The sequence below is a fragment of the Odocoileus virginianus genome, chromosome 10 (assembly GCF_023699985.2).
Source record: "Odocoileus virginianus isolate 20LAN1187 ecotype Illinois chromosome 10, Ovbor_1.2, whole genome shotgun sequence".
Classification (NCBI taxonomy): Eukaryota; Metazoa; Chordata; class Mammalia; order Artiodactyla; family Cervidae; genus Odocoileus; species Odocoileus virginianus.
Genome location: NC_069683.1, coordinates 8,209,910 through 8,224,786, shown reverse-complemented (window position 1 = coordinate 8,224,786; position 14,877 = coordinate 8,209,910). Strand labels below are relative to the sequence as shown.

The following is a 14,877-nucleotide window of genomic DNA, read 5'->3' as shown; positions in this document are numbered from 1 at the left end:
GTAACTTGGTGTAACGTTATCTGGGGGTGTTCATGAATAAAAAATGCCGTTATTATCTTGATTGGATTCCTATTAGGCAAACTCCGGAGAGGTCAGTGCACGAACTCTGTTTAAGCCGCGGCGTGTTTAAGGCAGCGGAGTAAACCAATAGCCCCCCAGCTCTGTGCGATTTCATTGTGTGCTCGCGTTGGCAAGCTCCGTCGTGCGGGAAGGTGCGGGAAGGTGTGTCCGTGGCCCGGGAAACGCACGCCCTCTCCCGCAGAACTTAGGTGCCGGGATGAAGCGGGGGGGAGTTGCCACAGAGGGGAGCGAGACCCCGGGGGCGCCCAATGCGCGCTCGCCCCTTTCAGTCCCGGCGCCGACCGCCCGGGTTTCCGCGGAGGGCCCGGGACGCGGGGTTCCCCCGAGCCGGGGCTAGGTCACCCATCCGAGCCGCGGGCGTGGCGCGCGCGTCCCGTTGAGGCGCCCCAGGGATGGCCGCGGGGCTTACGGGGCCACATCGCGGGGCCCGGGGGACTGGCCGAACGGGGGCGCGCGGGTCCGGGGCGCCCGGGCAGCCCGGGGAGTCCCCGGGGCCGAGCGGGGGCGAGGAAAAGGCGCGGCGTTCCCTTTAAGCGGCCGCCCCGCACGGGTCTCGGTGGCGCGGGCGAGCTGGGGGAGGGGGGCGGGGGGCGGCGCCGTCTGACCAATCGAAGCTCAACCGAAGAGCTAAATAATGTCTGCCCGAGCTCCAGGCGCAGGCTGGAGCTCCGGGTCCCCGTTGCCGCCGCGCACGGGCGCACCCGCCCGCTCGCTGTCCCGCGCACCCCGTCGCGCCGCGGGCTTCCGGGCGCGGCCGAGGAACCGGCCCGGCGCGCCCCCCACCTCCTCCTCGGGAAGCGTTGATGAGACGCTTGAACTGCAGCTGCCACCGCTGCTGTGGGGCCGGCGGCGAGCGGCTCCGCGACGGGGACCTGGGCTGGGCGCAGGGGCCAGGAGCGGGACGACGATGTGACTCCGCCGCCGGGGACCCGTGAGCTTTGTGTGGACCCCGAGGTAGGCGAGCATCGGACGTGGGGCTTGGCTCGGGAGCCGCCGGTCTGCCGGGGAAAGTTGGCTGGGGCGGGGGGGGCGAAGTTATGGGGAAGAGGCCAGAACTCTTTTCTTCCCTTCCACGAGAAGGGGGCATTTTGAGTTGTTCCTGCTGAGCTTTTTTCTCCCACCGCACGATCCAGAGGGGTAGGCAGGACGCCCGAGAGAGAGGGGACCCCGGTAAGCCCAGAAGTGGCGGAGAGAAAGCCAAGAGGAGACGCAGAGCTGCGCGATGGGGAGAAGACGGCGCCTCGGGGACCCCCAGCAGAGGAGGGGTCGTGTGAGCGATTTAGGGCGCCAGCTGTGGGGAGGGGGGGGGCCCGATTGAGGTGACGGGGTTGGGGCTGAGATATGAGTCTTTCCCAAGGGCTGGCGGCCCTTGCTTAGGTTTTGGGGGGCCGCTTGCTCCTTCAGCCCGCATACCGCGTCCGGGGCTTCCGCAGGGCTGCACATCATCACCTGCTCCCCAGGAGTTGAGTTAAAAGCGGACGTATCCGGGTCCAGTACGAGTTTGTCTTGGGAAACTTGACACACTCCTGCAGCTCGGACCTGACAGGGGCTGCGGGACCCTGGGGCTGGTTGTACTCCTCTCCCCACACCGGGCCGCTCCCTTGAGGCACCCTGCAGAAAAGTAAAAAGTTTCGGCTTTCAGGGGCTGGGAGGGATGTGTGTCTGTGTCTGTGTTTGGCGGAGGGTGATGTTCTGATCGGGTAGGTCCCCGGGGATGCAATGCAGAGCCGGGGAGAGGAAATGGGTGAATGAGCCGCGCCTGGAAAGAAATAGCTGAGGGTTGGAGGCTCTTTGCTCGACGGGCAGAGAAGGGGACTTGCAGACTGGTGGCACCCCCTAGGGAAGAAAAGCCTTGGGACTGCTGGGGTGAACTAGAGTCGCCGTCGAAGGATGCTGTTTGTGCGTTGGGGGTGGAGGGACTGTTGGAGGGGCCGCGAGGAAGGGGGTGGGGAGAGCGGCGCTAGGGAAGGTGTAGGGTGCCCTCTGCCGGCCAAGCTGCCCAGAGCGGCTGCAGGGGCGGGAGGCTGGGGGGGGGGTGGGGAAGTGGTCAGGGATGGCTTTGCGGGATCTCCTCGGTAGCTGGTAGGAGGGACTTGTTGAATGACGCTTCTGACTCCCGACTCGGGTGAATTTCGACTCGTCGCCCTCCTGGCTCCAGTGCAAATTTTCCTTGAGCTGGGGGAGCTTTGACAGGCTATGGTTGGTGGTGTGTTAGGGATTCCTGGATCTCATTTTCGGGTCCTTCAGGGATCTTACACTTACTCCTCAATGTCAGCAGTAAACAGCGAATATTTTCTGACAAGAGTGCAGGAATGTTCTTGGCCAGAAGCAAAGAAAAGCATATTTCTGAGTGTTTATTAATTCTCCTAGTACAGTTATCTTTTTCAAGCAAAGTCATGTGTAATTGGGAACGTTGATTTCTTTTTGCTGCATATAAAACTGCATATTGATTTTTAATAGGATGTAATGTTATTAAACGAGACCTTCAAACTGGTTTGACTTCTGGGAAAATACCCCCTTACCTTTAAGTTTATCCAAAAAAAACTTTGTTTATGTGAGCCTGTTATAAAGTCAGAGGCCATTTTGGCCTTAAAATTATATTTGTATATACTTATATTTTTTGCATATTAATTTATTGAGGTATAATTGCTGATTTAATGCATCTACACGTGTTTATTTACCTCATGCAACATTATGATTTTCAGGTTGAAGATTTATGAGATTATGGCATGTAGTACTCCAGATTATTATAAGCAATAGATCATAAAGTTTTGACCCGAGGGACCACACCCCTTTAAAACTGTCCTTAATCCTGTTCCTCGATTTTGCAAATACCTTGCTTAAGGTCATTAACTCCTATTCCTTGATTTTGCAAATACCTTGCTTAAGATTCTTTTTTGGCAAGTTTACTGCTGGAGGTAAGGGAAGGAAAGAGACACTTGTTGAAATGTAACCGTAACCTTTACTGGAATTTAAAACACGTTGGTCACCATTACTGGAATTCCTGGGCCATAAAGTCGTTGTCTTTTTTTTTTCTTCCACTTTATTTTGCAAAATGTGATAAATGTTGGTAAATATAGACTTGTACTAAGTATTATGACAGGAGAAGCATTATGTATGTAGAGCTATTTTAAGTCATTACAAAACGTTTTCTATTTATAAATGATATAAGCAGAAAGAAATGATTTCTAGATAAACAAGACTTAGGTACATGTTTTGAAGCATTAGAACATTGCAGACACACTTAGACATCACGTTTTTTTAAAAAGGGAAATAACAAGAGTAATTTTTCACATACCTTTGGAGCCTTTCATTGCCTATTCAGAGCTGAATTAGTAACTGAAAATCTCATTTAAGATAATATTTAAGATTATTTAAGACTTATACCAGGTCAACATTTGAGTGTCCAGAAGATAAAGCATTTAGGAACTCTGTTTTAGGATGTCTTTTCAATAAGTGTAACTTTGACTTGCAAACAGAAGGAACCAGGAAAGTGATCATTTGCCAGAAATACAATGACCTCACCTCAAATGATTCATTTATACTATGTGAGTTAATTGCCTCAATCTCAAAATGGCCAAAAAGGGATGGGGAGATGCTGGAATGTTGCTGGTTCATTTGATTCACCTGGAGAGAGGGAAGTCCTGTAAATAATGCAAATTTCTGAAATCCTGGCTCAAAATCCTTGAATTTTCTGTTTAATAGGGTCACCATTAGAATGTAAGTTATTCTCTTCTTCCTGGAATCTTTTAGGAGTTCCAGCTTTTCAATAGTCAAAAGGCAGATGATTGATAATCTCATTTCTTTTAAATATAAATAGCTCTGCTTTGCAGCTTAACTAACTGCAGCAAGTTGAGCATGTCCACCTCATAGTACAGCAAAGAACTTGCTGATTTTTTTGGTACTTTTGTCTTTAGAACCTACTATTAAGTATCCAATACCTCGCTCCCGCCCTGGTCCTACACACACATCCACAGCACTATATGCAGGCAGTGAATTTGTGGAATCTAAGAGCCAGCAGCTTTGGGTCTCAACCATAGACTTAATATTCTACTAAGCTTTAGAATATCGAAGAGGTACACAGTGGAAAGGTAATCTACAAGTACTTCATTAACATTTTAGTTTTAGGAGGTTAGTCCCACAGCAGACAGAAGAATGATTTTAGGCTGCTTGAATGAAAACAGAATGGAAAAGTATATGAGAGCTCAACTCTGAGTATCTTTTAAAATGAAAACCATTGCCGTTTCTGAGGTCCATAAAGCTGTATTTTAATGGCTGAAACATTTTCAACTTGCATCTCCCTGTGTAGAAGATTTCAGCTTGTGTGAGGGGGCTCGCCTAGCCCAGCTCTGCCCAGTGCATGTGAATGTATCCCTCTAATAGGGTAATTGCTAACTTGTCTCAACTTGTTGTCAAATGATTGTTATGGTGCACTCAGTTTCCACTAATTGCAAAATTGCTGCTTAATTGAAGGACTCTCAGCCATCTAGTTCAGTCATTCAGCCACTGGCAGACTCTGTAATCTCAAGCTGTGAATTGCATTTTAAAAGAGGAATGGAGGAGAAAATTCCGGGGAATTTCTAGGTTTCAAACGGCTAGCTGTTGCTTCATGGAGGAAGAAATCATTTGAATGTTTAACTGTATTGTGATAAATTTTCTTTATTAGGATGAATAACATGCCCAGATGGGCTTCAAAAGTGAGTAAGTGAACTTCTTGGTTACACTCTGCATCCATTTACTTTGTTTAGGATGGAGTCATGTTAAATAGTAAATTATGTTGGCAAATGAAATCCGTATGTCATTTGTACTTGGGGTTTAACCCTAGGAAACAGAGAAAGGCTTTGGTATTTTTAGGCTTAGACATGTGTGTCCTCAAAGTCTCCTTAAACTTCCTCTTAAGTCATAAAATTATTTGCTGTTGCTGCTTAGTCACTTCAGTTGTGTCTGACTCTGTGTGACCCTATGGGCTGTAGCCCACCAGGCTCATCTCTCCATGGAATTCTCCAGGCAAGAGTGCTGGAGTGGGTTGCCATGCCCTATTCCAGGGGATCTTTCCAACCCAGGAATCGAACCCTGGTCTCCTGCATTGCAGGCAGATTCTTTACCACTGAGCCACCAGGGAAATCCTAGAATTGCTTACTCCTAAATAATTGTATACTTTGAATGCATCTCTGGCTTTCCAGAATACTCACACCAAAGGCTTAGAAAAGTCATGGACCTAGTTATTGAATATATGGAATCATTATTGATGATAGATATGGAACAGTGGAGCTCCCTAATATATGGACTTTGGAAAACTTATGGGGGTGACGGAGTGGTAAATGGGCATGTTCTCGAAGTGAACTGAAAGGTATTCTTGTTTCTGTAAGAAAAACATGAGTATCTTGTCAAAGAAGAAGTGTGGGAACTTTCTTTAAATGAAAGTACTCAAATTCAAGTACAAACTCTGCGACACTTAAGCTTTTGGTGAAACGAATCTGACCCGATAACGCTGGATGCTAAGAAGTGGCTAATTGCACTGATGTCTCGTCTATACATTGTCTAAAGTTTAAACATGGGTTTCATTAGATGAATTGGGGGGTGGATGTAGGACAGCAGACTGACTGGGGGTGGGGGAGCAAAGTCATTTCACAAGGTTCCATGACAGCCATCATAAAATAAAAGTTTATTTCCAAAGAGCCCAGAGAATTACATGTGTTATGTAGTTTTCCCCAAAGGTTCACTTGAAAGAACTTTTCATTGGTTGTCATGGTAGTAATGTCCTGATTTTGAGAGCTCGCAGAACCTAGTAGCTCTTAAATGTGCTTTCATCTTGGTTCCTTTGGTCTGGCTGAAGCTTTATGATGCCCCTCTGTGTTTCTGACATGCGTTTGCATTTTAAAGGGAGGTCAGGCAAAGGAAGATTCCTTAACTCTAAGACAACATAACTAGGAAATGTGTGACATTAAGTGGTGAAAAAGTCACTTTACTTCAAAATAGCTTATTAAAATCAAACTGGAAGGCAATCTGTCATTTAATTACAACTAGTACATATAAAATTAAGATTTATATGACGGAAATAGAAAATAAACGGACAGTTGCAAGGAATTTAATCAACTCATCAAAAGTGGAATAGCGCCACCTAGAGAACAAAATCGCCAGCTTTACAGCCAGACGGATTCTGCGCCACATGAGCCTCTTTTCCAAGGCTACGGTTACTAGGATTGCCTTGCCACCCTATTCAGATTTGGTGAGTGTATGTGTTGGTAGGGGTGTGGTGTTTGTGTGTGGGTGGTTTAGGATGCACTTGGGATTGTAGATGAGATTTTAAAACAGGCAGATACATACCTCAATATCTACACCATGTCCTTTTAGTGTTTTAATAGTAGCCAAATGTGGAATAACCCACCAGGAAGAAGAGCTGGCCTCCTTTTAAACATTTTTTATTTTCAACGATATATGCTGAAGCACTGACTACAAAGGTTCTGATTTTATTTACTTGCTACAGGCAGTTCATTACCCTTTCTGAGATGTAATAACACCAAATAAATTGAATAGAACGACTTTAAGAATGTCTTTGATCTATGATCTAATTTTAACTTTAATGATTTGAGAATAAAAAAAGGGTCATATATGTAGCAAGACTTTAAACACCAAAAAAGTAAGGGGGTAGGGGGAAGACAAGAAGACATTGTAAGAGCTGCCTCAACCTTAGATAAACCTATGCGTCTGAGCCAGCACCAAAAGTTTATGGAACCAGGAACCAATCATTACAAATTAGCTTAAAATTATTTGATGCCAAACTCTGCATTTCCTTCATTTTTGCATGCTTCTGCAATAGTATCCAAAATGGTTCTGATCATAGAAGAAACACGTCAACAAATATTGTTGAATGAACAAATAGATTGATTAATAGCTGCCTCAGATTCTGACTAACAGTGTGGACAATGAAGAAACTTTGTAATTACAGAAAAAATATTTTTTGCTGGCAGAGAGGCAGAAATTGGAGGAAATAAGTGTAATATTTTTGTTTTCATGGTAGCTATTATAAATGTCCTTCAGTTGGCTGAATTCTAAAGTTGCTTGTGCACAATTTGGTTCACTCATAAAGTTGTCATGTTTGGAACATATGAAATGTTAAAGCCGATTTAGATAGTAGCAACTATAAACCTGTTGGTGAATTTTCACTTAATGTTTTTGATTTGAGGTACTGGTGGCAATGCTGATCGTTGTGCTTCAGGGAGCAGAAAACAGTGTATGTTAAGGGTGTGTCAGTTTCTGATAAGCAGATAACCAAAGGAAGTTGTTATATTGTCTGTGCATTGTGTCATGGATAGGAGCAATCAGGTGCAGAAAACTTAACTTTTCAGGAGAAACATCTATATATCTCACACATGGAGAGAGAAATGGGGGGTGGGGTGTGAGAGGGAGAGAGAAAAAGAAGGAAACTCATAGAGTAAAATTTTTGCCACATGGGATTTAGTCTAATCACTCTTGGTTTGGAGCTGTTACCATCAGCATTTGCTGCCTGTTCTGATACTTGCTTTCTGCTTTTGAAAACTGAACCTATGCCCAAACTGAAACAAGTTTCCATGTCTTTTCACATGTTCATTTATTTCTTGAATTATGGGGAGTGTTTTTAAACACAGATAAATTTCTTTTACATCACACAGAATCTGAAGGTCGAGAAATTTGCTTCACGCTGCTGGCAGAGTTGCTTGGCGGAGTCCCAGGCCACATTCCTAGACCAAACTGTTGAAGGTGTTCTCTCTTATGCAACGTGGGGAAGGCACATTCAGCCTTCTCATGCCGGCTGATAATGTATCTGAAGGCACAGACGATGTGCTTATCATTTTGAAACATAAAGCCAGCAGGCATTCTGTTGAATGATAGAATCTGGATCGGCTAAATGTAAAATACTATGATTAGTTGGGTTAAAAGTCAGCTGTATAAATAGAGAGAATATGGAGTTGGGACCAGATTTGGGGGGCTGACTTAGACTGCACAAAGGAAGCTCTGAGGTTTTAAACAGCTGCAGGCTGTGAGTGTGAGACACTGGTGTGTCTATATGGTGGTGGGGGTTTCGGGACTTGGATATAACTACTGCAGTTAAGGGCCTTCCAGGCAGCTCAGTGGTAAAGAACCAGCCTGCCAATGCAGCAGACCCAGGAGACACAGGTTCAATCCCTGGGCCAGGAAGATTCCCTGGAGGAGGAATTCTTGCCTGGAAAGTTTCACGTACAGATGAGGTTGGTGGGCTCCAGTCCATGGGGATCACAACGAGTCAGATACGACTGAGCACACACACTGCAGTTTTGGTCTGCAGTTTTAGTTTGGGTAAACTAATAATTTCCCCCCATTTCTCAAGTAGACTATACATAGAATAGCACAGGGAAGTCTGCTCAATGTTAAGCGGCAGTCTGGACAGGAGGGAAGTTTGGGAGAGAATGAATACATGTTTAAGTATGGCTGAGTCCCTTTGCTGGCCACCTGAAACTGTCACTACATTAATTGACTATACTCCAATAAAAAAGAACAAGTTTTTTAGAGAAAGTATTATCTTCAATTCAAGAAATGAAGTAGGTTGCTTTCGGCACAGCAGTGACAAATGGGTATATATTGAGATCAATGTGACCAGGATGCATAGGAAGTTGAAAACCATTGCAAGCAAGCAATGACAGAAAACTTGGCATGGGTAGCTTGGGGACAGGAAGACTTAGGCTGGAATGGCAAATGTGTTTTTGTCTCCTTTAGTCTAAATTCACATGATGGTAGCTCCCAGAAGTCTGGGTTAAGAAGAATTCTGAACTCAACCCGGCTCAATAAGAAAGAATATCCTGTCACTGCCCACCATGTCTGGGGGACTAGGGGGTAGCATGTCTGACTTGTTCTTGATGTCTGGTCTAGAGGATCATCTTCACAATTGTGAAGAACTGGCATATGGAGGAAAGAGAGAGTTTACTTTATGTTGCCCCAGCGAGCAGATCTAGAACCAGTGATATAAATTTAAGCACTGTACGTAGTATCTAGAGGAACTTTCAGTTGATTTAATTAAGTAGATATCACAGGCTCACCACATACAAAGCTTTGAATTGAGTGAATTTATGATTTAACAAAGAAAGAATATGGAATATGATCAGTTTCCTGTTATAAGCACAGACTGAAACCCTTTTAGAAAGGACAGATATTAACATGGAAGCTTGGAGTTAGGTATATTCTGAAGTACCTTTGTACTCCTAAGTTTTTTCAAAATATATTCATCAGTATGCTCCTTATTTTAGTTCACATACAATCCTGATGACAGTCATATATTTCTTTGGGTCTTCTGCCTGAGATAGGTGCAGCATCATGAACTGAGCATCAGAAATCCTTCCCATTTCTTTGAAAAGTGCTGGACTTTTACTTTTTTCATACTTTCACATGGGTTCTCAACAGTAGTTATTTTTCCTTTGGATCATATAGAATGGAATGTTTTAAAAAAGAGTCCTGATCAGGTTCAAACACCCAGATTGCTTAAGAAATTAGCTTTTGACATTAGATTTTTTTAGAGTTCAGTAACTGAACTAAAAAAAGCCCACAGCACTCACCTTCCCCTTCTCAAAGTATGGCATCCTCGGCTATTAACAGTTTTCCAAAGAGTTTCCTTTTCTAAATGTAAACTGTCAAAGATTGGCCCCTCCCTCAACCTTTTCATGTTTCAACATGGATAGATTAACTTTCTTTTTTTTTTTTTTAATAACTTACTTTGCTCTTCTGCAGAACAGTCAGAAATTAATTAACCCACATTTAATATACAAATTTAGACCAGAGGTTACACAGCCCACTCCTAGGAGTCATGACCATTTTATTCTTCATGGTCTCTCATACTGCTACCAAATATTCATATTTTCAGTCAGCAAAGCAAGCAGTTTACTGTTTATGTACTCTTTAGAGCTTCACATATTTTATAGTTCATGTTGCTGCATGTATGTTTTCTCCTGTTTCAAAAGCTTTTCTTTAAAGAAAGTAAAGGTGTTATATGTGGGGATGGTTCTTTTATTTATTAATTCATCTGGCATTAATTTATGCCCAGTGGGTGCCAGGCGCCGGGCTAGATGGATCCATCCATCACCAGGTGCTCCCTGTAAGGAACTCCACTGATTCTCCCAGGTAAGGCTTCCATTACCTCCGTATATACTCAGTTCAAAAGAGTATTTTAAAAAGCTGTTGTACAAATTCTCTTGAGTCATTTCAGAACTTCCTGCCTGTCCTGTATTTTCAGTTATGGATTGTAATATTTTGGAAAAACTTATGTCACTAAGAGATAATCTCTTTTTTATATATAACAATTGAGTATCATTTCATGTTCAAATTAAGGCAGTGAAAATGCTTATACATTGCCTTAAACATTTCACTATTATTTGAGGCTGTTTCTAGAGGAACTCCTGTTAATGATGCTGGTAGAAGCCACAGTAGAAGAATTTCTGGACTAAAAATGCCATTCATTTCCACTGGTGTTATGATGGAGTTTTTTCCTTATTTAGAAGGACATGTTTGGGCCTTTTAGTATCCAGGAATGTGTCTTTTATTTGACAATGTTTATAAATCCCATGTGTTTCCCCCCTAAAGAAGCTAAAATGTGAGAATGCTTCCATTTACTAGACTCTGGTTTCATGATTATGCTGAGTAAGAAAAAGAAGGAAAAATCAGTGTTGTGAATATTATCTTTAAATGTTAGTCAATAATATGTTTAAATTTAGTAATGGTATTTTTTTAAGAGTTTACTGAAAACCACTTTTCAATCTGTTGGGTGGTCTCCTTTCACCGTGAAGTCAGGAGGTGTTTTTCCTCAAATATATGGAATAAATAAGAATCCACATGTGGTACTCATGGATCGTGTAAATATGTCAGTGGAACTAGAGCACAGTTTGGCACCATCAACTCAGAAATGTTTAACCTCGTGATATACAACAAGGAAGCAATCTCTCACATAGTTCTCTTGTGAATCTCAAAAAAAAAAAAAAAGAAAAACAACACCACCACCACCCAACCCAAAACTAAAAACAAAAAACCCACAAGATTAGGGTGTGGTAAGAAATCCCATTTTCCTGCTAATACCAAACCTACAGCCATGTTTCTAACCTTCTCTTTCACTCCTGAGCAGGGCAATCAGATTAAACTGTAAATCCATAAATACAAAAGAATAAGCCTTAAATAAATAGTGACACAGAACTTTGCGTTCTTTGAGACAAAACCAGAGGAGGAGACACAGATCTTCTAACCTCCAAATTAGTTGTATAGATGTAAATAAGTAAATTGTAGGAGTGGATTTTTCTCCCTCTGACAAAATCTCCAGGAGAACCCCGATGTATAAAACAAAATAAACTGTGCTGTGCTAGTTGAACTAGAAGTGGGGACATCAGAGTCTGCCTCCTTGGCCTTGATTTTGCTCCTTGCAAGAAGCCTCTTGATACTCTTCTCTGCAAAACCCAGTTGGAAAACTATTGTTCTTGAGAAAAGTCAATAAGTAGAAATCCCCAAGTCCGAAATCTTTCTTCCTTCCTCATGGAAATTACTGTCCTCCTGCTTATTCTTGCATCCATTCTCTCACATTCAGGATTGTGTTCATCCACTTGTTTAAATTATTCACAGATGTTAAGTCGGTAACATAGATATGGATATGTGAAATTTTCCCTACTGGGTAATTTTTGGAAATAAATCATAGACATGTAATGGCTGAGAGGCAATGCAGGATGACCTTATCTTAAAGATTTTAATAATCATTTAAGTTTATCATCATTAATAAAATTTATCAGGAATTTCCTGGAGGGCCAGTGGTTAGGACTCTAGGCTTTCACTGCTGGGGCCAAGTTCAGTCCCTGGTCTGAGAACTAAGATCCCCAAAGCTACATGGCATGGCCAAAAAAATAAATAGAATTTGTTTTAAAACATTCTTCCTAAAATACAAGTGTATTTTTCTGGTTTTCACATCCCTGGCAATGATTTTCTTAAAACTTGAAAGTGTCTATTATTCCAGAGTATTTGATTGTTCTTCAAAACTAATCTCATGTTGAAATTTAGGGGAACCCTCGCCATCACTGCTTCAAGCTACATCAGAGGTTTTGATAGCCTGTCCTAGTGCAGCGCCCTGGTAGATATTGGTACTGGGACCAAAATTTAGTTGACTTGTCATCATTAACATTCCTACATGAATTTATTGTCATATGTAGGTAAGGTTATATGTACATGCTAAGTTGCTTCAGTTGTGTCTGACTCTGTGACCCCATAGAAGGTAGTCTGCCAGGCTCCTCTGTCCATGGGATTCTCCAGGCAAGAATACTGGAGTGGGTTGCCATGTCCTCCTCCAGTGGATCTTCCCAACCCGGGGATCATAACCCATGTCTCTTACATCTCCTGCATTGGCAGATGGATTCTTTACCACTATCACCAAGGTTGTACATTTAGGTAAAAATCTTGTCCAAAGGTATAGTGTTCCAAACATTAAGAAAATGCATCCACATGTTCCACTTGATCCTATAAATAACCCTTTGAAAAAAACTGGGCATGTTTTATTCCCATTTAACAGTTGAGGAAACTGAAGCTGGGAGTAAATACCTTGTTCCAAGTGGCACAGCTATAGAACCAGAGCAAGGATTACAGCTCTGTGATCGTAATCCAGCCCTCTTACCCTCACACAGGCTGTCTAAACCAGGACCTGCAGAATTCAAGTAAGACATCATAGTTCACCCTTGTTAATGTGAGTGCGTGGCACAGATGGAGACCAGTGTCATCACCCTGACCTAGTGTCTGCTCTCTAGAGAAGAGACTGGCAAAAAGTGATGGTGGGAAGATAAAAAAATGTTTAAGGACTTTTTAAAGTTCCTTGTTTTAAGGAAATAAAATACCTGAAAAGAGAAAAAGGGTATGTCTTGTTCTTTGAGCTTCTTAGTAATAATTTTGCTTAAAGCTGAGGATCCTGTAAGTGAACTATTGGAGAGCATAACATGGAGCCATGATTCTTAAAAATGGTGATCATCAGAGTCTTTCCTTGGTGGTCAAATGGTTGGGAGTCCGCCTTGGAGTGTAGGGGACACAGGTTCAATCCCTGGTCCAGGAACTAAGCCTGTGTGCCACAACTACTGATCCTGTAAGCCCTAGAGCCTGTGCTCTCCAACCAGAGAAGCCACTGTAATGAGATGCGCTCGCATCACAACAAATAGTAGCCCCTGCTTACAGCAGCTAGAGAAAGTCCGAGAGCAGCAATGAAGACCGAGCACAGCCCAGACTAACTAACTAAATAAAATTGGTTTTTTTAAAGGTGATGATCATCAGAATTACCTTTGAAGCTTAAAAAAGAAAACTCGCAGAGACTTCTCTGGTGGTCCAGTGGTTGACCCCATGCTTGCGATATAGGGGGTGTGAGTTCAGTTTCTGGTGGGGGAACTAAGATCCCACATGCCACCCAGTGTGGCCAGAAAGTAAACATTAAAAAGACAAACAGATCAGGTCCTATTCCCTGAGATTTGGAGGTTTGGGCTGCAGCTTGGGCATGTGTTGCGTTAGAAACTTCCACAGGTGGTTCAGACTTGCAGGAAGGTTGAAGAATTGCTGAGCTTGAACCCAAATACATTTAAAAAGACTCATCATTTACTTCATCGTCCAAATACTTGGATTTGAGTATGGTTAGAAGGGATTTGCAGCCTTGTAAATAATCAGAAACTCCAAAGCTTTGAGGTGGGAGGCCTGTTGAAAATAATATCCTGACTTGAAAGATGCTTCCTAACCGCAGACTTCCATGTGGCAGCAGAAGGCCTGGCCCAAGGATGGAGTAGGATTCCACGGCCACCACTTAGTTACAAGGTCTGGGACCTTTGTACAAACTATGTCTGATCTCTGTGCCTCAACCTCCTAACAGGGTTGCTGTGGGGATTGTTGTTGTTGTTTAGTCACTAAGTCGTTGACTCTGTGCGACCCCATGGACTGCAGCACGCCAGGCTTCCCAGTCCTTCACCGTCTCCCAGAGTTTGCTGAAACTCATGTCCACTGAGTCTATGATGCCATCCAACCATCTCGTCCTTGTCACCCCCTTCTCCTCCTGCCTTCAGTCCTTCCCAGCATCAGGGGCTTTTCCAGTGAGTCAGTTCTTCCCCTCAGGTGGCTGAAGTATTGCGGTTTCAGCTTCAGCATCAGTCCTTCCAATGAATATTCAGGGTTGACTTCCTTTAGGGTTGACTGATTTGATCTTTCTCTCCAGAGGACTCTCAAGAGTCTTCTCCAGCACTGCAGTTTGAAAGCATCAATTCTTCAGCGCTCAGCCTTCTTTATGGTCCAACTCTCACATCCATACATGACTACTGGAAAAACCACAGCTCTGACTGTACGGACTTTTGTTGGCAAAGTGCTGTCTCTGCTTTTTAATAATCTGTTTATGTTTGTCATAGCTTTTCTTTTAAGGAGCAAGTGTTTTTTAATTTCATGGCTGCAGTCACCGTCTGCAGTAATTTTGGAGCTAAAGACTTATTATTGAGATTATTAAAAAATTTATCAGTGGGCTTTCCCAGTGGTCCAGTAGTAAGAACCCACCTCGCAGTGCAGGGGGACATGGGCTTAATCCCTAGTCTGGGGAGATCCCATGTACCATGAACAACAAATCCCGTGTGCCACAACTACTGAAGCCTGAGCGCCTAGAGCCCGTGCTCTGCAACAAGAGAAGCCGCTGCAATGAGAAGCCTTCATAGCACAACGGGAAGTAGCTCCCGCTCTCTGCAGGTAGAGAAGCCTACACACAGCAACGAAGACCAGTAAAATTCAAAGGAACCTTCATTAGCGTGCTCCCTG

General features: G+C 43.5%; 1 protein-coding gene across 7 annotated transcripts in view; it reads left to right on the top strand.

Annotated features, from left to right (window-relative positions):
- Positions 1 to 14,877, top strand: part of BDNF (brain derived neurotrophic factor) — a 57,939-nt gene that overhangs the window by 21,592 nt on the left and 21,470 nt on the right. The window contains exon 1 of one of the 7 annotated variants that reach the window (XM_020903257.2): positions 754 to 1,035. The exons of the other annotated variants lie outside the window; for them this stretch is intronic. The gene's annotated coding sequence lies outside the window, so the exon portion shown is untranslated. Of the gene's footprint in view, positions 1 to 753; positions 1,036 to 14,877 lie in introns of those variants that run through there. 7 annotated transcript variants of the gene reach the window in all.